Here is a 22,218-nt window from a genome sequence, read left to right on the forward strand (position 1 = left end):
TGATGATTACACAACCCTATAAATTACTAAAAATCACTGAATAATAAACTAAAAATGGATTAATTTTTATGGTATATAAATAATTTCCAAGTAAAACCATTAAGAGAACCCAGAGAAAGTTCATCTGATATATAACTCAAAATATAACAACCATTTTCACTGTGAATATGGTTCCTAAATAAGTTCCAAATTTTGAGGTAACTTTCCCCCTTCTTTGTCTTTTATCCCCGAGAGCAAGGTTAGTAGAATAATGGAAGAAGCTTTTCTAGTTCAGTTCAGGATTGTCAGTAACTCTGAAAGGTAACATAATTGAATTCAGTTTTGTTGCAAATCTTTATTTTTCATAGACTTTCCTTTCCCTCTATCTTCCCTCTTATTTGCCTCGATAAAAGGGAAAAAATAGTCATTATAATTAATATAATGATGGAGACTAAGAAACAGTCTCACCAAAAATAGTTTTAATTAGCTATATTTTCATGAATTCTTCAGAATTGGAAGGTGGCCACCATAATTGATCAATTGCAGCAGCTAAATGAGTAGTTGCGGTAAGAAACTCCAGTAAAAAATATCATTAAAGACTAGGTTATAAGCATCTCTCTTGAGTAAAAAAGATATAGTAGGTGATGAGATATCAATGCTCCCATGGCAAAACACTTAAAAAGCAGGTGACATACAAAAGTCACATTTTAAAAAACCTTTAATCTCTGGAACAATAGGACTAGGCTAACTAAAATTCCAGAGGGAAAAAAAATAGTCTTTTTTTTCTACTTGAATTATCTTTGATTTCCTTCCCTGAGTACATTTGCCAATTCTCAGTTTAGGCCAGATTTTAAAACTTTAGGTTAGAGTATTAAAGCACTAAAATCAACACCTCAAAGAAAAAAACTAAATACTTCAATGTTCAAGGCCTAAAGAAAAGGAAATCTTCTGGGTTCTCAGTAGAATGAGGATTAACCAGAGATAGAAATTGAATTATATTAAATAACAACTTAGTCCCAAACCATCTCAATCCCTAATGGGAAACCAAAAGTTCAGTGAAAAGTATTAAAGAGTTTTCAGTTTTAGAGTCAGAACAGGATTGGAATTACTGAGCTAACAATCACCAAATATTGTACTTTAAAATTTATTTTACCTCTTTACACTTGTTGTTCTCTCACATGAAACTGTACTTACCTCATAAGGTTTTTGTTAATAAAAGAGATAATTCATATATAATTTTAAGCTGAATTCTAGTATGCATAAGGTGCCAATATTTACATTTTAAAAGTGCAAGATTTCTCTCCCACTAGTAACACAAGCTCTTGCTGGAGAAGAAAGGAGGAGAAAAGGAATGTTTCTCTCCAGATTGTCTCTCTCAAGCCTCATGGAAATTATGAGCCCCTTAAAGCAAAGGAGTTTGGAAAGGCAGAAGGTTGCTAACTAGGAGGGAGCATGGGAAATGAGAAATCCCCTCCGGATGCAAGAATTGAATCCACTATATTCTTGTGCAAAGGAACAAATTATGAAAGAAATGATTCTGTTTCTTAGCAAAGATGAAGAGAGAGGTGAACAAATTAGAAATGAAAGCAAGTCAGGTAGCCAGCACCTTATATTGTGCATGAATCAAGAGAGAGGTACCAGTGGATGCAGAATCAGATGGTTGAAGGCGGCAGCTTCTGCTCAGCTATGGGCCTTAGAAAAACTGCATTGCTTTTCACTCTACCGGGTTTATTACCAGAACCCAGGTTATGGGTGAGCATGAAAAACTTCCATGAGCAGCAACTAGCAGCTAGAAAATGTAACTGTAATAATGTCCAGCTTACAATAGCTACAAATACTATCTATACACACTTAGGAATAAACTTAACATGAAACAAACAAGGCTTTTACAAAGGCCATATTCCTTACCAAATGACCTGGAAGAACACATAAATAAATAGTAAGAATGCCATATTTCTGAAGGGGAAGACTCAATTTTCAATGATGTCAGTCTTTAAATTACTTTTTAAGTGAGAAGCAATATTAACAAAATTCCAATATGATTTCTCATATTATTAATTTATTTTAAATTAAAATGTCAATGTCTTGAATAAGAAAAGTATATTAGCAGGATCATATGTAATTATACTTGATCCAACTCACATACATACAATTATTTACAATATGATAACATAAAGTAATGATGGATTATTCAATAATGATGTTTCAATATTCTATATATTTTTTAAAAGTTTTCTTAATATAATTTAATGTCCAATAAAATAAAAGGTTGACTCATTTGTATATAGAAAAATTAAAATATTAAATACGATAAAAGAACATACATGGTTTTTATCAATTGACAAGATTTCCATTTCCAAACAGCAATCTGATCATTTACAATCTCCCTCTTTGCTTGACAACTTAGGAATTTCTGAAAGTAAAATAAAAAAAAACTACTCCATAGTGATAGACCTGAAAAGAAGGGGAATCATCTTTTGATCAGAAACTGAGGAATCCCAAGAAATGGAAAACAGGCACAGATGGCAGATGGTGTAAAGATATTATATTAACATTTATCAATAACAGATCTTTCAATAATTATACAATCAAAGATTAAAGTGTACATATTTTTTTTTTCTTCTGAAAATGTTTTCTTAGGATTTCTTACACTGGGTTTAGTATTCTATTCTCCATTTATATGCTGAATGAACATCTAAAGAGAACCTTTCATCTTTTGGAAAATATTGTGAAACTTCTTATGCTGCTCCACAATCATGTGTTTTTCCCAATCTCCAATGGTATTTGGGAGGAAGACCAAAGAAATTGCCTCAGTGAAGTTCTGGGAGTGGGAAAGGGCATGGTAACTTAATGTTGGAATAAACAATATTTTTCTCATTTTTATATTTCTCCCAATTAAGGTAACTCCACCCTATAGCGATGACTCTTCACTGACCCAGTTATGACAATTATTAAGCAAACTTATTGCAAATATACAATAATTAGATATAACTAACCCCATTTTCTCAACTCAGTCATCTGAAAAAAGAAACTTACTAGAAACTAGATCACTATTTTGTTCTAGGCTAATATTATTTTATTTTACAGAAGCACTTAAATTTTTTAAATAAAATCAGATATCAATGAGCCAGCAAGGAACACAGACAAAAACTTAGTGTGGGGGTGGAAAAGTCATGCAAATGACTTATCAAAGAGACAAGTTTTTGTATATGTACAAAATCAAAATATAGGAAGATGCTTTACTTCCACAAGAAAATTTTGCTCACTACTATTTTTTTATTATCTATTTAAGTCTTTCAAGTTCCTGTTTTGTTAAAGACATAAGAACACAGAAAATGTTCTTTTTTCAAAAAAATAAACAGCATGCAAGTACAATAGTGGCTGTTGACAACAGCCTTAGCATCAGATCACAACAGGATGTGCTGGGGCTAAGAGTGAAAGATATGTGCCCTCTTCAAGTTAACTTTGTGTTACCAGTGCTGCTTATTTTTCAAGTGAAGTAGAAGTCGCTCAGTCATGTCCAACACTTTGCGACTCCATGGACTAAACAGTCTATAGAATTCTCCCGGCCAGAATACTGGGGTGGGTAGCCTTTCCCTTCTCCAAGGGATCTTCCCAACCCAGGGATAATACCCAGGTCTCCCACATTGCAGGCGGATTCTTTACCAACTGAACTACCAGGGAACCCTAGAATTAGAGTTTTCTGCCAAGAGGAGGTGATCAGTCTCCCATCCTCAGCTCACACTGAGGCCCTTTTACCAGATTCCTGTGTCCAGGACTGGGGGACTAGAAAAAAAGGGAAGGATAGGAAGGGTTAAGGAGAGGAAAGAAGGAAGGGTAGAGAGGTTAATAAAGTCTTACCCGGTCAGGGCAGTCTGGCCAGCTGTCCTCATCAGGAGGAGACCAGGGAGAAAAGGGTCCCAATTGTGGCCGCTGGGTCTGGTCCATCAGCAGGCAAACTGATCCCTGAGTACCCCCAAGTGGTCAGGATGTCAGTTGCAGCAAAGAAAAGTCCACAGCAGAGTCACCATTTGTTGCAGGAAGAGGGACACATTCCAGGGCCCGAAACTGGGCTCTTGTCTAACACTCAGAAATGAATTGTCCGAATTCATTTGAATTCATTCACAAATGAATTGTGAGATTTTATTGGGAAAGGGCACCTGGGTGTGAAGAATTTGTTTATTCAAAAATCTCAATCACTAGATGCCAGATATATGGGATGTTACTCCACATTTTTATAATGTGGCATTCTGGTTTAATAAAAGCTATGTAATAGTCCCTCCCAATAACAAAAGAAGAGTGAATTTTGGGGAACACAATCATTCAGTCCGTTAGAAATACTGAAGTGGAGGTTACATGACTTCACCTATCATTTCATACCAAAAAAAAAAAAGGCTTTTATTTGGGTAAATTTAAATATTCCCAAATGTAAATTTTAAAAGCTACCATGTTGCCAGAGGAATGCAGGATGAAATTCAACTTGTGAAAAATGGATCTAACTGTATTTCAGATGTATAATATAGCCTTACTGAATTGGATGGAGGAAAAATATCTGATCTAAAGAACTTTAGATACCAACGTTTTGTCTAGGTACTCTTAGGCTAAAGACGAAACTGAATATCAACTCTGTATCCAGTTCGTATGATTTAGTAATTCTTAAGTTACCCACTCCAGTACCCTTGCCTGGAAAATCCCATGGACAGAGGAGCCTGGCAGGCTGCAGTCCATGGGGTCGCAAAGAGTCGGACATGACTGAGCGACTTCACTTTGACTTTTCACTTTCATGCATTGGAGAAGGAAATGGCAACCCACTCCAGTGTTCTTGCCTGGAGAATCCCAGGGACAGGGGAGCCTGGTGGGCTGCCATCTATGGGGTCTCACAGAGTCGGGCATGACTGAAGCAATTTAGCTGCAGAAGCAGCAAGTTACTTTACATGTATTCTTGGGCTCAGACAGTAAAGAATCAGCTTGCAATGCAGTAGACCCAGGTTTGATCCCTGGGTCAAGAAGATTCCCTGGAGGAGGGAATGGCAACCCACCCCAGTATTTTTGCCTGGAGAATTCCACAGACAGAGGAGCCTGGTGGGCTTCAGTCTGTGAGGTCACAAAGAGTTGGATACGAATGACCAAGTGACTAACACTTCCACTTTCACACTTGGGCTGAACAAATAAGCAAGTTTATTTTAGGCACTAGTTTCTTACTGTAAGAGATAGAAAGAATGTTGAAAGTCTTTGTACTACCTTTGGAAGTCTTCTGTAATCTCTTATTTAATAATAAACATTATTAAAATATGTTTTGATGACTCTCTAGGATGAATTCCCCAGCTTTGTTCTTCAAGATTATACTGAATACTCTATTTTATGATATTTGTTTGAAAATAGTTTAAGAGCCACAAGAAATGCAAAATAATACAGAATCCTGATGTTCCCATTACCCTGATGATGATATTTAATATGCATCTTACATAATCAGAATAGTTTATCAAAAGCAGGAAGTTGACATTGCACAATACTATTAACCCAGACACAGACATTTCAGTTCACTAGTTTTTACACAAGTGCATTTTGAAGGCATGAGTTGATTATACTTCACTGAAACTTTACCACTTGCAGATTTATGTAACCATCAGGACAACTGGGACACAAAACTGTCCCAGCACTGCAAGGAAACTTCTTGTGTTTCCTCTTGTCATCACTGCAACCCTCAACTTTCACACTTAGCTACCATGAATCTGGTCTTCATCACTATAAGGTCACATTGAGAATTTCATACAAATAGGATCACAAACACTGTGATATTTTGTGTTTGGTTTTCCTCAGTTTAATGCCATTGCAATTAATTCCTGGGTGGAATTCCACCTTATTGATATCCTATAGTTTTGTTTTGTTTTTTATTCACTTGAGATGCATATTTGGGGATGTTACAAGAGATACTTTGAAATTTTATGTACAAGTTTCTGTGTGAATATAAGTTTTCATTCTCGAGGATAAATCCCACCAGAGGGGTTACTGAATCCTATGTTAAATACATGTTTAATCTTTTAAGAAGTTGACAAACTGCCTTCCAAACTAGCTATGCCATTTTATATGGTCACTGTTTTGCCCAAGGTCCCAATCCCCAGAACTGAGAGAACAAGACATCCACAGCAATGCAAACGCAAAAAGGGAATTTATTGCTAGCTCGAGCCAGGACCCTGGCTGCATCCAACACAGTGGAATAAAGCCAAAGCCCCGAGCTCTATATTACAGTAGTATTTATAAGTTTAGGACAAAGACAGGGAATTGGCAAGGTTGGATTGGTTACAAGGGTTTCTTTGCATCTATTAATTGGCTAGATTTTCGCGCGCGCGGGCTTGTTTAGGAGATATCTATCCTCGTCCCGATTGGCACAGACCAGGCTACTGGGAGCATGCTGACAGGCTGAGTCCTCCCGTCGGGGGTAATAAATTTTGATCCCGCCGGGGCAATGTCTCAGCTGTTTCCAGGATGCTTGCTCCAGCCTATTTAATCATGGACTCTATCAGGCCTCAACAGTCACCAGCAATGTAGGAAAGACCCACTTGCCTCACATCTTTGTTAGACATCATGTTACTAATAGTTGGTCATCTATTGTAATAAATATCCAGAGGTATCTCACAGCACTTTTAATTTCCATATCTGTGATGATTAATGGCAGTGCACATTTTTTCAAGTGCTTATTTGCCATTCCTTTAATCGTCTTTGGTAAAGTGTCTTTTTTTTTTTTTTCTAATTAGACTACTGCTTTACGTACTATTGAGTTTAGCGAACTCTGGATGTCATTCCTTTATCAAATATAGGATTTGCAAATATTACCTTCCATTTTGTAGATTTCCTTTTTAATCTCCAAACAAGGACTATGTGGTTATGTTTTTAAACATTTTGACTGTTTTCACATTTTGATAAATTTTTTTACTGTTGATAAAGTTTAATTTGTGATATCTTCTTTAATGCCTTTTGCATTACGTCTAGGAGTTCCTTGTCAACACCATGGTCATGAGTATTTTCTCCTACGTTTTCTTCTAAATGTATTACAGATTGCTGTTTCATATTTAGAACCAAAAAGTATTTTGAGTTCCTTTGTAAAGGCATGATATTTAGGTCAACTGTCAATGTTTTTGTATAGTAATGTCCAATTATTTCAACATGTTTTGCTGTAATTTCTCCTTCTCCGTGGGACTGCTTCTGAACCATTATCAAAATTTAGCCGGTGTACTGTGTAGCTCTATGTGTGAAACCTCTATTCTGGTTTTCTGCAACACCATGCTGTCTTCATTAGCTGCTGATCTTTTAGTAAGTTGTAAAATTGATAATTAGCTTTTCTATAGCTACAAAGAATCATATTTGGATATTGATAGCAATTTAACTAAACCTGTAAGGTAAGGGAGTTAGAGAAAGCGAGGTTGGAGGAAAAAAAAAACGAGACCAGCACTTTACAGGAACAGATCACCTTTAATGAGGCAAGAAGGGGCAGCAGTCAGATTAGTGAGTAGCTGCGCTAAATCAAGAAGAGAATAGCTATATAGAAAACATATATATGCAGAGATACATCGTTCTGAGGGGATTTGTTTTTCCTCATGATTATTTTTGAATAGTTAGCTTTCAACAACTGTGGCAAGGAATTCCTGGGACCAGCCAGAGACTGGGATCGGCTGGGAGCTGAACGTAATCAATCTTAATGTCCATTCCTTTCTTTGGGGGAGAAAGTTCTTTATAGAACTTTTTATAGAATGATGGGGGCAGACCTGGAGGGAAGTTGTAACTCCAGGCTATTTTGAGCCGTGTAGCTTTCCTTCAAAACCCAAAGTTTAAAATGGGTAAAACTAGCATCTTTAGTATGATAAATCTTATAATCACTGAGCATCATACATTGTCTCATTGACTTTTTCTTGATTTTTGTCATTAACATTTTCTTTTTGTTGTTCATCAGCATGCAGACCCTGTACATATCTTTTAGATGTGCACCTAAATATTTTATTCTTTTTAGAGCAATTGTAAATGGTATTACATTTTTAATTTTTTCCAGTTGTTCATTGCTAGCATACAGAGATAAAACTGAGTTTTTTTGTGTTGCTAACTTATATTTTACAACTTTGCAAACTCACTAGTTTTAGTAATTTTTGTTTTGCTTATCCCTTGAAATAGTCTGTATAGCTATATCAAGTTGTTTGCAAACAGAAATGGTTTTGTTTCTTGTTTCTAAATTATATGGCTTTTATTTCCTCTTGACATATTGTCCCAGGTGACCTTTCTTCAGTACTATGCTTGATGAGAGAGATGAGAACAGAGCTAAATCTTCAGTTACTATTACAGTTTTGCTGTTATTTTTTTTTTAATATTTATGTCATGCAGTCAGAGCTAATCAGCATTATGCTACTTTACTGACCTCTTTGGTTTGGCTCCAGAACCTGCCTTAATGGTTGTGATTTAGAATAGCAATTCTTCAACTGAGTTGGAGAGTACTGTATTCAATTCCTGTGGTTGCTGTAATAAAATACTGATATACAGGCTGCTTAAAGCAATAGAAACTTATTGTCTCACCATTTGGAGGCCAGAATTTCAAAATCAAGAGGTCAGGAGGGCCATACTGATTCTGAAACCTGTAGGAGAGAGCCCTTACTTGCGTCTTATAGGGTCTGGTGTTTTCCAACTGTTGTAGCCACACATTCTAGGAAAACAAACTTACTTAAAAGGACCATGCAGATAGTGGAGTGCAGTTTATTACATCAGAGGACCCAAGGCAGAGTCTCCTCTCAGCCAAGGACCCCAACAATTTTTGTGAAAACCTTATATACCCTAAGTGTATGTGCCCAAACCCACCTCCCCAAATTCCCTGAAACTAATCTGAACAAAGGAAAAGAAATGTACACTCAAAGTTAACCTGTGATTCATATGCCTTAAGCCTAGGTAGTTAACAGTGGACAATTATCAATAGGCCTGTGGTCATACCCCAATAAGCATAATAGAATGTATGATTCTATTCAGTTACACAGATAATTAGGGTATTCTTTCAGGTAATGGAGAGTCTAGGTACGAGCCCTGGGGCTCTTCCTACCGGGGACCAGGTTTTCCAGTTGGTACGTAGTTTCCATAGACACTGGGCAGATAGCTCAAAGTTCACAGTCCTGCCCAAGATGGAGTCATGCTTTCAAGATGGAGCCTATTCTGTCTGTTTCCTCCTTCACAACTATCTTTGGTTTTCTTTGGCTTATCAGTGCATCACTCCAAACTCAGACTCTATTGTCACATGGCCACTTTCTTTCTGTATGTCTTTCCTCTTTTTTAAGGACACCAATTTTATTGGATTAAGGACCCATGCTAGTCCAGTACCTGAATCTAACTAATTACATCTGCATTGACTCTATTTCCAAATACTGTAACATTTTGAGGTAATGAGAATTACAGTTCAACATATCCTTTGGGGTTAATTGAAGCAAAACCAAGAATAATAGATTTTTTTTCACTGCTTATCCCATTATTTCAAGGATGCTCCAGGTTCTGGTAATATGTTTGTACTCCATGACTCTTTTGCCTTGACAATAGGTAGATTCCTCCAGGAAGCAAAGTGACTTAACCCACACCATTAAGCTTTTGTTTTCACAGTTTAAATTTGAATTCCACACCACCAGCCTCTCTCTGTTTGTTGGATGAAGTGAGGTCACTTGGACAGTGTATGACTGCTAAGTCACTTCAGTCGTGTCCGACTCTGTGCAACCCCATAGATGACAGCCCACCAGGCTCCCCCGTCCCTGGGATTCTCCAGGCAAGAACACTGGAGTGGGTTGCCATGTCCTTCTCCAAAGCAGGAAAATGAAAAGTGAAAGTGAGGTCGCTCAGTCGTGTCCGACTCTTCACGACCCCATGGACTGCAGCCTACCAGGCTTTTCCGACCATGGGATTTTCCAGGCAAGAGTACTGAAGTGGGATGCCATCGCCTTCTCCAAGTGTATGACTGGCATAGTGTTAAGGCAAATCCAGTTTTCAGAGACTAAGGAAGGAAAAACGAATCCTGCACTTGAAGCTCACAGAGGGGAGAGACATAAAACGTTAAGATGAGGAAAGAGAGGGAGAAAAAAAAGATGAAAAAATATACAATCCCTGATGGTCTCATACTTCTTGGTTCTAGTTCTTCAGGAAGTTTATGACAATTCTTTTTTTCTGGTGTTGTTCTTTGAATCATTTTGATAAATCACCTTATTTTGCATAAGTTAGTTACAAGTAAGTTACTCTTTAAAAAAAAAGAATTGCTTGACCCCGATGCCCTCAGAAAAATTCTAAAATGAGAAAGATCTGTAGCTTTATGTTCTCCACAAAATGTAAAAAGATGTTTCATTTGTGCAATACAAGTAAGGCAATTTCATGGAAGCATGTTAGTTAACAAGTAAAGGTAATGAAGATAACATTTAAATTGTGTAAAATTAATTTAGTTGAATAGGAATTTAGAAGTTTCCTAGAAATCATAGAATATTATTATTTTGATTCTGTTTCAAAAGAGTTTTAAAGAAGATTTGAACTGATCTCAATTTCCACAAAAATATTAGGTTGGTGCAAACATAATTGTGGTTTCAGACTGTGACATTTAAATCACTATAGTAGGCTCAAACACATCTTTATTAATCAAAACTGGAACCATTACAATCAACAGATTTTTGCCAATGAGAAATATGCTGGTTTATTCCTGTAGCATAAAAATCTGGGCTTTGGGATTTGGCGAACTCTTGGAAAGCATTTTCTGCTTCCTGCTGGTTGTGGAAGTGTATTCCCTGTCAAAAGTGGTCAAGATGCAAAGATGTGGTAATCAGTTGTGAAGAGGTCAGGTAAATATGGCAGACGAGGCAAAATTTTGTAGTCCAATTCATTCCATTTTTGAAGCGTCGGTTATGTGATGTGCATTGTTGTGGGGAAGAACTGGGCCCTTTCTGTTGACTAATGAGGGCTGCAGGCATTGCAGTTTTGGGGTATCTCATTGATCTGCTGAGCATAATTCTCAGATGCAACAGTTTTGCCAGGATTCAGAAAGCATGGTGCCTGTCTCTCATGTGAATTCTCTAGTTTGACATTCACAGTGGTTAAAACTGAAGTATAAAGTACACTCAGAAAGTTGAAAGGATTTTTAATCTTTGATCCAAAATCTAATTGTAGATTTAGTACACAGAACAGAAAACTCTCCTGAGGCATTTACAATTAATGTCGCATAATTTCTGGTTTTCCCTTTATCGCACAGGGTACCAAAGCAGGTTATCTCCCAAATCATTTTAATGTTTCAAATTTCAAAATGTTCATCAAACTCTTGGGAATGAATGTAAGTACTCTTCACTGATTTTATTTAATAGTATAGTTTTATCATCAACATTAGCTTGAGAAGTACATATTAAAATGCTTATTAAAAATGCCCACTAATTTAGTAGACTGTTATGATTATTTTGCATTGATTCTATTCCTCATTTATGTCCCAGATGAAATTCAAGGGAAAAATCTTTCATGGTCCTTTGGAATACCCTGTCAAATGTTTCATTTTTGCTCTGTGGTCAAGCGATGTTTCCAGTTTCCAACACTACCTAGTGGGATAAGAACATCAACATCTGGGTAAAATGTGCTACCTATGACAGTGAAAACTCCCTCCTCCCCACTTTAATCTGTTCTCTGCCTTATTCCAACCTGTTCTCAAGTCAGTTACATATATGTCAGTTCTCCGCAGGATATGCCCTTTCACATTTCTTTTACAGTTATCAGCTAAGAAACAAATTTAAGGTGTAGGAAGACTGAAAGTAGGATTTAGTCCACTACGTTATCAGTTAGACTTCTAACAACCATTACCATTAAATTAGAACATTTCTTTGGGGTGAAAAAAAAACTAAAATACATGAAGAGATTTGAAAACTTAAATATATTTTACTAAATGACAGGTACCATTCTTGGAAAACTACATCTGTTGTATAATATTAATTCTTAAAACAATCCTTAAAAGGTAAGCATTTATTATTCATAAAACTGAAATGAATTAGATTGGGAAATTTTTAAGTAATAAAGTCAGGATGACAGAGGGTTCCCAGAGCTGCCATTGCTGCAGGGTACTTGATAGGAGCTGGAAACCACCATTAAGACAATTTTTAAATAAATAATTTACCATCTCAAGCTATCAGATTTTCTAGTGCAGATATTATGATTGGCATTTGGAAAAGTTAGCAAGCTACTATTGGAATGGAGAATGCTTCATATATGATCTACTTGAGCAATGAAATTGAAAGTTGTTAATAAATAAGAAAAAATAGAATAATAATGGTAATAAAATTAGTATCTAGAGTATGTTTACACAATTAAGTAGTTAATGTTCTACTATCCATTATCATAATGCTTAACTATTAGTATGTTAGAGAATAAAATATGAAGAAAATAAAACAGCAAAAATTATGTTTTAGAACAATGTGCTTTAAAAAGTTTAAATTAAAAATTTTTCAACTTAAGGATAATCAGGAGGAAAATTTACTCTTAACAATTCCTGGCATGTTATAGGGGCACAACAAAATTCATTGCATATTGGTGAGTAATTGAATTTATAGAAGATTAGGTTAATGAGGTAATCTGTTGCAGGCTTTTCTTAACTAGTCTAGGGGCCAAGGACTCTTACCACTTTTATAAATCCCTGAGCATCACCTTTGTGCAGGAAATACACCTCATTCCCTCTTGGCCCAAATTCATATTTTAGAATTGCATCACAATTGCCTTGCAATTGAACTTCATGTTTTGAAAGGAAGCCTGGTTGACACTAACATCCACATTCTCCTCGTTCAGTTATTTCTCAAGAAAACTGCTGATTTTCAGCTGGAATTTTTGAGATTCTGAAAGAATTGTGAGTATGAGAGAGTACTTAACCAATAAGGAATCTATGAGTTGCAACTCAACATCTTCATTGTATTTTGAAAAACTGAAGGTCTTGGGCTTATTCTACATCCAGAGTTTGATTTTCTAATTCCTTCTATGAAAATCAGTACTCTGGTTGTCACCTCTGTGAGAGTATCCTACTGTTTAATTTTATAAGGATAGATCACCTTTCTATATTCATATAACACTTTTAGGATCTTATATGTTTCAGACTGTACTAGGTCCTGGAGGTTAAGACAACAACAGTCTGATAGCTTGCTTGTTAAGAGTTCACAATTTCAAGAGGAAAAGAGTATAATTAAATACAGTGGGCATGAAAAAGAAAAGCGCAGGACTAGAGAGATTCACTGCTGAACTGGATACAAGATGAAGGACCTTCTACGCCTGATGGGCACCTTAGTACCTTTATATTTAGATAGATTGTATTTCCCTTTTAGTCAATGGCAGAGGTTGAGTGTGATGGAGTGACTAAAATACTAGGACCTTAGTTATCAAATTATTTCTTTAAATAATATTGTATAAGATAACTAATTTAAAATCAAGATACGCAAGAATAGGAAGAGATAAGAATATGTAGCGGAAAACAGCAGAAACTAACAGAAATAGAATGACAATATTACACGTATTGCAATATCTGAAATGATTAAATGACTATGGTATTTAAGATATCAAAGATAAAATTTAAATTAAAATTTGACAGAAAACTGGAAACTATAAAAATAATACAGAAAAGTTACAAGAGATCCCGACCCATGAATAGAATGAAGAATTTGGTGAGATTTAGATTCTAGTCAAAAATATTGGGTTGGCTATCTTCCAAAATAATGTAGTTTCTTGTGAGACAAGAAGCAGAAATCATGGAAATACAACTAACGAGAGAAGAGGGCAAACCAGACTCCATTTTGGGGAACTCTGGAAGGAAACGCAAAGGCTACACAGTGATGTACTTGCACCACATTCCAAGACAGCCATGAGATGCTAAACTTCACCTCTTTCTCATTGGGGCCAAAGTTGGTTGTTTCCATGCTATCATAATTTGCTACTAGTTCATAATTCATATTCTCAAAATGCTTAACTCATCCATGGCCTGGCCTCCTGACTGCAGCAGTTCTTTGCTATTGCCTACAATGCAGCTATGTCTCTTCTCTCTCGGCCAAAAGCCCTGGGCTGTGTTCTGACAACAGTGCCCAGGCTCATTCCAGAAATGACCTTGACTGGCCAAAGATCCCCATAGAAAGCCTTTTTCCTTTTCTAAGAGATTGTTCCAGGGCTGTCACATGACCCATTTTGGCACTGAAACACAGAGAAGCTTCCAATCAGTTTTCCCAACACCATTTATGGAAGAGATAAGGCTTTCCTCTTTTATATTATCGGTTCCTTTGCTGTAAGTTAATTAACCTTATATCTGTGGGTTGTTTTTGAGCTGTATATTCTGTTCCATTGTTCTGGGTCTGTTTTTATGCTGATATACTGTTTTGTTCCTATAGCTTTCTAATATAGTTGGAATGTAAGAAGCGTGATTTCTTCAGTTATGTTCTTCTTAAAATTTTTTAGGCTACCCAGTGTCTTTTGTGGTTCCATACAAATTTTAGAAGGATTATCTGTTCTATTTCTGTGAAAAATTACCATTGAAACTTTAATAGGGATGCATGGAATCTGAAGATAACTTGGAGTATAAGATATTTTTGACTATTAATTCTTTCAGTTGATGAGCATGGATTATCTTTCCACTTCTTTGTGTCTTCTTTAATTTATCAGTATCATTGTTTTCAATGTATACAATCTTTCAACTCTGGTTAAATTCATTCTGAAATGTTTTATTCATTTTGCTGCTGCTGCTGCTAAATCATTTCAGTCGTGTCCGACTCTGTGCGACCCCATAGACGGAAGCCCACCAGGCTCCCCCATCCCTGGGATTCTCCAGGCAAGAACACTGGAGTGGGTTGCCATTTCCTTCCCCAATGCATGAAAGTGAAAAGTGAAAGGGAAGTCACGCAGTCGTGTCTGACTCTTAGCAACCCCATGGACTGCAGCCTGCCAGGCTCCTCCATCCATGGAGGCAATTGCAAATGGGATTGTTTTCTTAGTTTCTCTTTCTGATAGGTTGTTATTAGTGTTAACAGTAGTGCTATTAGTTGTAATTAGAAAAGCAGCACATTTTTATATCTAGATTTTGTATCTAACTGTACTAAATCACTGAGTAAATAACATTGACCAAACTACCTCTGAGGGAACATTAGAAACCAGTTAAGAAAGTGCAGTCACCAAACAAACTCTCAACTGAGAAAAAAAAAAAAGCTTAGTCATGATGGTAGGAAAATATGTAATAATTCTGTTCAGTTTGCCTCAACTTTCCCTAGAATAAGACTAACTAATGGGCAGGAGCTGCCAGATTCCTATTTCCTCACTTAGAATGGAAGAAGGAGAAAGGAAAATTGTTCAATAATCTGAATAATTCACAAAAACTTGCTTTTCTCTTACATAATTGATACAAATGAGTTGGAGTTTGATGAAAGCTGTGGCAGGTGCCAGAGTATGAGGGAGCCACAGTGGGATTATAACCCCATGGGTGTCAGGACCAGATATTTATAGGCAACTGAATACAGTAAAACACGTACAGTCCTGAGAAGAAGCAGGCAAGAGACTCTGGGAAATTAAGAAATTTAACATTTAAGATGTATACATGGGAACTGGGGAAAATGAACATGACCAGGTCTGGGAAGACACATGTTCAAAACACACCCAAACCTTCTAATCACATTGGGCTGATTAGTGAATGTCTTCCTCTGGATGGAAGTGAAGTGAAAGTCACTCAGTTGTGTCCCGACTCTTGGCGACCCCATGGACTATACAGTCCATGGAATTCTCCAAGCCAGAATATTGGAATGGGAAGCCATTCCCTTCTCCAGGGTATCTTCTCAACCCAGGGATCAAACCTAGGTCTCCCACATTGCAGAAAGATTCTTTACTAGTTGAACCACAGGGGAAGCCCTGGAGCCAGTTTACAAAGACTGAGAGATGTATTTCTTTTCTCAAATACCCAATTTTTAACAAAAATTCAAGAGTTATACAAAGAAACAGGAAAATTAGCCACAATCCAAGGAACAAATTAATCTCTAGAAACCAACCCTGAAAAAACACTAAAAATAAATTTATTTGACTAAAACATCAAAACAAGCAAAATAATTTTCTGAAATAAATCAACAAGATAAAGGAGAACAGAGATAGGAATAAATGGTATTAGGAAAATAGTTAACAAAATGAGAATATCAACAAAGAGATAAAGCATTCATTTTTTTTTTTAAAGAACCAAACAAATTATGTGCTTGAACTGATCAGTTCATTAGACAGGTTCGACAGAAGACTTGAATAGTCAGAGAAAGAATCTGAAAATTTGAAGACCGGTCATTTGAAATTACGGAATGTGAGGAGTCAGAAGAAATAGAAAGACAAAAAGTAAACACAACCTAAATGGACTTTGGTAATATTATCAAAGAGAATTAATATGCATAAATCTATTGCATGAATGTCAAAAATAGGAGAGAAAGAGAAAGGGATAGAGAATGTATTTGAAGAAATAATGACTGAAATATCTCTAAATTTAAGGAAGGACAGGTCTACCTAAAGAAGAAGCTCAACAAACAAGTAGGAGAAACCCACAGAGACCACAGTACTACATATTATACTCAAATTGTTGAATGTCAAAGAATCTTGAGAGTAGCAAAACAATGTAACTTAAAGTATCCACAATAAGATAATGATCAAATTTCTCAATAGTTGCTTTGCAGGTCAGAAAGTGGGATAATGCATGAAAAGTGCTGAAAGAGAAAAACTATCAACCAAGAATTCTGTGTGCACCAAAACTCTCTTTTTGAAAAATTGAGAGAAATTAAGGCAATCTGAGATAAGCAAAATTTTAAGATATCCATTACCAACAAGATGCCCTTACAAGAAATGTTAAAGGGAGTCCTTTAAGTTGGAACATAAAACCACAACACAAATCCTTACAAAAATACAATAAACTCCAGTAAAGGTAAATACACGGACAAATATAAAAACCTGTATTTCTATCATTTTGACTCATAGTTCCACTCTATTCTTCTATGTGCTTTACATAAGAAAAGCATAAGAGTTATTACTAAAAGCATCATAGAATTTAAATCAGAGATAAGTACCTGATTCCATAAAATGTAATAACATACTTCTTAGTGCAAGAACCCATAATTTGTATAGTATTTTTATTAATACATTTTCCCTTATATACTTAAGAACAATTCTAACCAATTTCTCTATTTTTGAATAAAATGCAATATATTGAATTTCATCACTGAAGTCTTTTAATAAAATTTCATTTTAAATTGAAAAATAAATTAACTCACTTTAACAATTCAAGCATCTCAGTGATACTCATAACATTTCAGAGCGCCTGGTAATTGAAGAAGTTCTTTCAGTAGAAACACGTGTGCAAACTGAACCTGTGACATCAGTGACTATTATAGAACAAGTTGGGAAGGTGCATGTGTTACCACTGCTCCAGGTTCAGGTGGATTCAGCACAAGTGACTGGAACAGGTCCATCCAGATCTGCTCCAAGACAGCCAAGGGCACGAGCCACACATGAGTGAGCTTCCAGAGCAGGTCCAGGTAAGTTACCTAGAAGTGGGGCGAATTCAGACCGAAGAAGGTACTGAAGTCCATGTAGAGGAGCTGCATGTTGAACGGGTAAATTAGATGCCAGTGGAAGTACAAACTGAGCTTCTAGAAGCAGACTTGGATCAAGTGACCCCTGAAATCATGAACCAGGAGGAGACAGAGCCTACCCACGCAGATGCTGCCGAGGCTGCTATAGAAGAACACGAAGATACTGAGGATTTAGAGACCAAATCAACAGTGGATTCCCAAGCTGGAAAGGCAGGAAATGAGAACAGAACACCTATGCCAGTTTTAGAATGAAATAACAAATGCATATATTTTTACATTTATGTGTTGGGTTTTTGAACTGATGATGGGCAGTGTGCCTGTCCTTATGCTAACAGACATGTGGACCAAAGTTAAACTCTTTCCTGTTGTGCTGAACTGTTTCTATGGAAACAGACTGATTTCCCCCGACTTGCCACAGAGGAGGGATCTTTACCATAAGTGAATGGGAAGCTTTGAGAAGTATATTTCTGGAAAACTTAAATGGATTATACTCTTATTATATAGTTGGGTACGAATGTATATTTTCATTGTGGTAAGAGTTCTTACTCTCTTTCCCTGGTCATGTCCTTCCTCAAGTTCCCCGCCCCCCGATGTTGTAAAATCAAACGTAAACTCATTAGAATACAAGTTGATGTATTCTGATGCATGTTAGAAAATTTGAATATATAGGAAACAAGACTGCATGAAGAAAAGTGCATTGTTACTGTGCAGTTAAATTTTGGCTTCTGGCTTCCTTTAGTTTGAACAACATTCTTGTCTGCCCTGATTGATGGTCATAGACGTCATCTCTGCAAACAGTGGTGGTGGCAAATTGCTAGAATGTTTAAAAAACACACAAACATACACCCATGTGCCTTTTCAAAACCAACTAAACTTCTATAAAGCATCTCTAGTTCTTTTAAAATTTGTGTTGTACGCAGTGTAGGTAATGCTGTAGTACTTTATATATTTTTTCTTATAATGACAGCTACCAATTCTTTTTCACTTAGGTTGAGAAATTTCATTTAATGGCAGCTGAAGGGCCATTTTCAATTGGGAAAATTCATTTATATCTGTGGTAAATTTTATTTTGATGAAAAGTTGCACTAATATTTTACCACCAGATGAAAACAAGATGAGCATCATTTAAAAATTAATGTATTTAAAATAAAGTACAGAGAAAAACATGTATATAATATATCAGGCTTTGTTTTGAATGAATCTTTTCCCCCAGTCCTTAATGTAAAGATCTTGTGCTATAACTTTTAAAGCCATACAAATAAGAGTGCTAAACTGTGGACTTTTAAGGTAGGTGTGTAAATATTTTTAATCAGTATTACTTGGTAAATAAAATATAACAACAACAGAAAATAAACCAATATGCTATTTTATTTACCTGTTAAATAGTGGGAGATATTTACATTTTTAAAGTAAACTTTAAAATTAAAAAAAAAAAACAATTCAAGCAGTAAAACTGTATTAGTGAATCAACATATTAATCAGAGATCACAAATAGTTACATTCAAATGCTTTTTGTTTGGTTTATGCAATGTTTTAAAACAGCATTGAATGGAAATCAAATGTAAGCATTATTGATATCACAAGAAAGCCACATTTCAAGATTCTCATTAAAAAAAAAAAAAGAGAGAGAGAGAACAACTTGTAGAACAGACCCACATTCTTCTCTGGCTAATTAGCCATATCTTAGTGGTTTCTAACTTCAGTGCTTCCCTGTGCCCTTTCTTTCTTTTAAACCTGTGGGTGCTCCACACCCTTGAGTTTGCCTTTGTTACTGCAGATGCTTACATGAAAAGGAATTATAATTGATGTTCGTGGACAGGGAGAAAAGAGAACTAGACCTATAATGAAGGGAGGAGCACCAAATGAGGCTTTTGAGAAGCAATTAGGTACAGAGATAACTAGGAGAATGTGGTTCATGGAAACAAGGTTAAGAAAGGTTTCCAAGAAATAATTTTAATAAAGGAAAAAAAAAAAGCCTTCCTCTCTTACCTTGGTCATCTCCTCATATATCACCATGTTGGAATATTGAAGTCATGCCCATGTTCATACCAGCCTCTGTGGTGATCAAACCAGAGGCTTCCTAACAGAGTAGAAATTAATAAGGAACAAGGTAAAGATGTTGCACCTATTAAAGAGCAATTGACAGCCTTTCTTTTCTGTTCTGGACTCTTCAGAATTACAAAGTTGCTACTACCACTAAACATGTGTTCCGTTTGAAAAACAGTTCTCTGCGAAACGACATGATTTTAATAGAAACTTGCCTTCCCAAGGTACTCTGTCTGTAGGAAAGTGGGACTATAGAAGGATTCCCTAATTGTAAATATCTAAGATAAACCTCTTGCTGTTCCTACTTTCTCTACCTGAAACCTGGAGGAGGACAAGGCAATCCACTCCAGTCAGTATTCTTGCCTGGAGAATCCCACGGACAGAGGAGCCTGGTGGGCTACAGTCCATAGAGTCGCAAAGAGTCGGACATGACTCAAACAACTTAGCATACACTATCTGAAAATAAATTTTCATTTTTCTGTCTTGTCTATTTTAAGATCCTTGTGTAGCAGCTACCTACAATGGATCGGGAACAGAATGTAATCTTCCAAATGACTGAGAGCCCCAATTTCACCTTATAAAAGACTCTTGCCTCATTCTATCCTCCTCAGAGTTTTAATGAACATTCTACAGGTGCCTTATAAAGCCTACTCCAGGACCATGACAAAACACAGAAAATTACACCTACCCTGAACATTGGCTATTTTAGAACACATGCTTTGGGTCTAGTTAGATGAATTGATATATTACTCTTGATTCTCTTATGATCTAGTCAAAAGGGTTTCTTGAACAATGTGCCTTCGCAACTTTGACAATCCCCAAGTGGTCCTGCTGAAATTAGAAAAGTCACTGGGTGATAGATTAAGTGAACAGACAATAGTGACCACTTATGTGCATTCTACTTTCTATGCATTTCCTGGTGGTTCAAACAGTAAAGAACCGCAATGGAGAAGACCTGGGTTCGATCCCTCGGTCGTGAGATGCTCTGAGAAGGGAATAGCAACCCACTCCAGTATTCTTGCCTAGAGAATTCCAGGGACAGAGGAGCCTGGCGGGCTACAGTCTAAGAGGTTGCGAAGAGTAGAACACAGCTGAGCAACTAACACTCACTCATGATTACCATTCGCCTTCTCCCTAAATCTATTCCTTATATTTGAGAATTTGACTAAATAGCAACATAACATGTTTCTTGATAAATTTAGAGTTACCTTTTCTTTTCAGAAGTAATGCTCAAAATTCTCCAAGCCAGGCTTCAGCAATACGTGAACTGTGAACTTCCAGATGTTCAAGCTGGTTTTAGAAAAGGCAGAGGAACCAGAGATCAAATTGCCAACATCCGCTGGATCATGGAAAAAGCAAGAGAGTTCCAGAAAAACATCTATTTCTGCTTTATTGACTATGTCAAAGCCTTTGACTGTGTGGATCACAATAAACTGTGGAAAATTCTGAAAGAGATGGGAATACCAGACCACCTAACCTGCCTCTTGAGAAATCTGTATGCAGGTCAGGAAGCAACAGTTAGAACTGGACATGGAACAACAGACTGGTTCCAAATAGGAAAAGGAGAATGTCAAGGCTGTATATTGTCACCCTGCTTATTTAACTTCTATGCAGAGTACATCATGAGAAACGCTAGGCTGGAAGAAGCACAAGCTGGAATCAAGATTGCCGGAAGAAATATCAATAACCTCAGATATGCAGATGACATCACCCTTATGGCAGAAAGAGAAGAGGAACTAAAAAGCCTCTTGATGAAAGTAAAAGTGGAGAGTGAAAAACTTGGCTTAAAGCTCAACATTCAGAAAACGAAGATCATGACATCTGGTCCCATCACTTCATGGGAAATAGTTGGGGAAACAGTGGCAGACTTTATTTTGGGGGGCTCCAAAATCACTGCAGATGGTGACTGCAGCCATGAAATTAAAAGATGCTTACTCCTTGGAAGAAAAATTATGACCAACCTAGATAGCATGTTGAAAAGCAGAGACATTACTTTGCCAACAAAGGTCCGTCTAGTCAAGGCTGTGGTTTTTCCAGTGGTCATGTATGGATGTGAGAGTTGGACTGTGAAGAAAGCTGAGCACCAAAGAATTGATTCTTTTGAACTGTGGTTTTGGAAAAGACTCTTGAGAGTCCCTTGGACTGCAAGGAGATCCAACCAGTCCATTCTGAAGATAAGCCCTGGGATTTCTTTGGAAGGAATGATGCTAAAGCTGAAACTCCAGTACTTTGGCCACCTTATGCGAAGAGTTGACTCATTGGAAAAGCCTCTGATGCTGGGAGGGATTGGGGGCAGGAGGAGAAGGGGACGACCCAGGATGAGATGGCTGGATGGCATCACGGACTCGATGGACGTGAATCTGAGTGAACTCAGGGAGTTGGTGATGGACAGGGAGGCCTGGCGTGCTATGATTCATGGGGTTGCAAAGAGTCGGACACAACTGAGTGAGTGACTGAAATGAACTGAACTTTCTTTTCAGAAACCTTTTCATCCAATGTTCTTTGTTATCTGAAGATTCAAATGTAGCTATCAAATTGAAAAATGAAAAAGTGAGATCAAAACATCCTCAGGGTTTCTGTAGATATAAATAAC

General features: G+C 36.7%; 1 pseudogene; it reads left to right on the plus strand.

The window, feature by feature from the left end:
* Positions 1-13,245: 13,245 nt before the first annotated feature.
* Positions 13,246-17,831, plus strand: LOC120863110 (annotated as a pseudogene).
* Positions 17,832-22,218: the final 4,387 nt, after the last annotated feature.

This window comes from Oryx dammah, unplaced genomic scaffold (genome assembly GCF_014754425.2).
Source record: "Oryx dammah isolate SB20612 unplaced genomic scaffold, SCBI_Odam_1.1 HiC_scaffold_4, whole genome shotgun sequence".
Lineage (NCBI taxonomy): Eukaryota > Metazoa > Chordata > Mammalia > Artiodactyla > Bovidae > Oryx > Oryx dammah.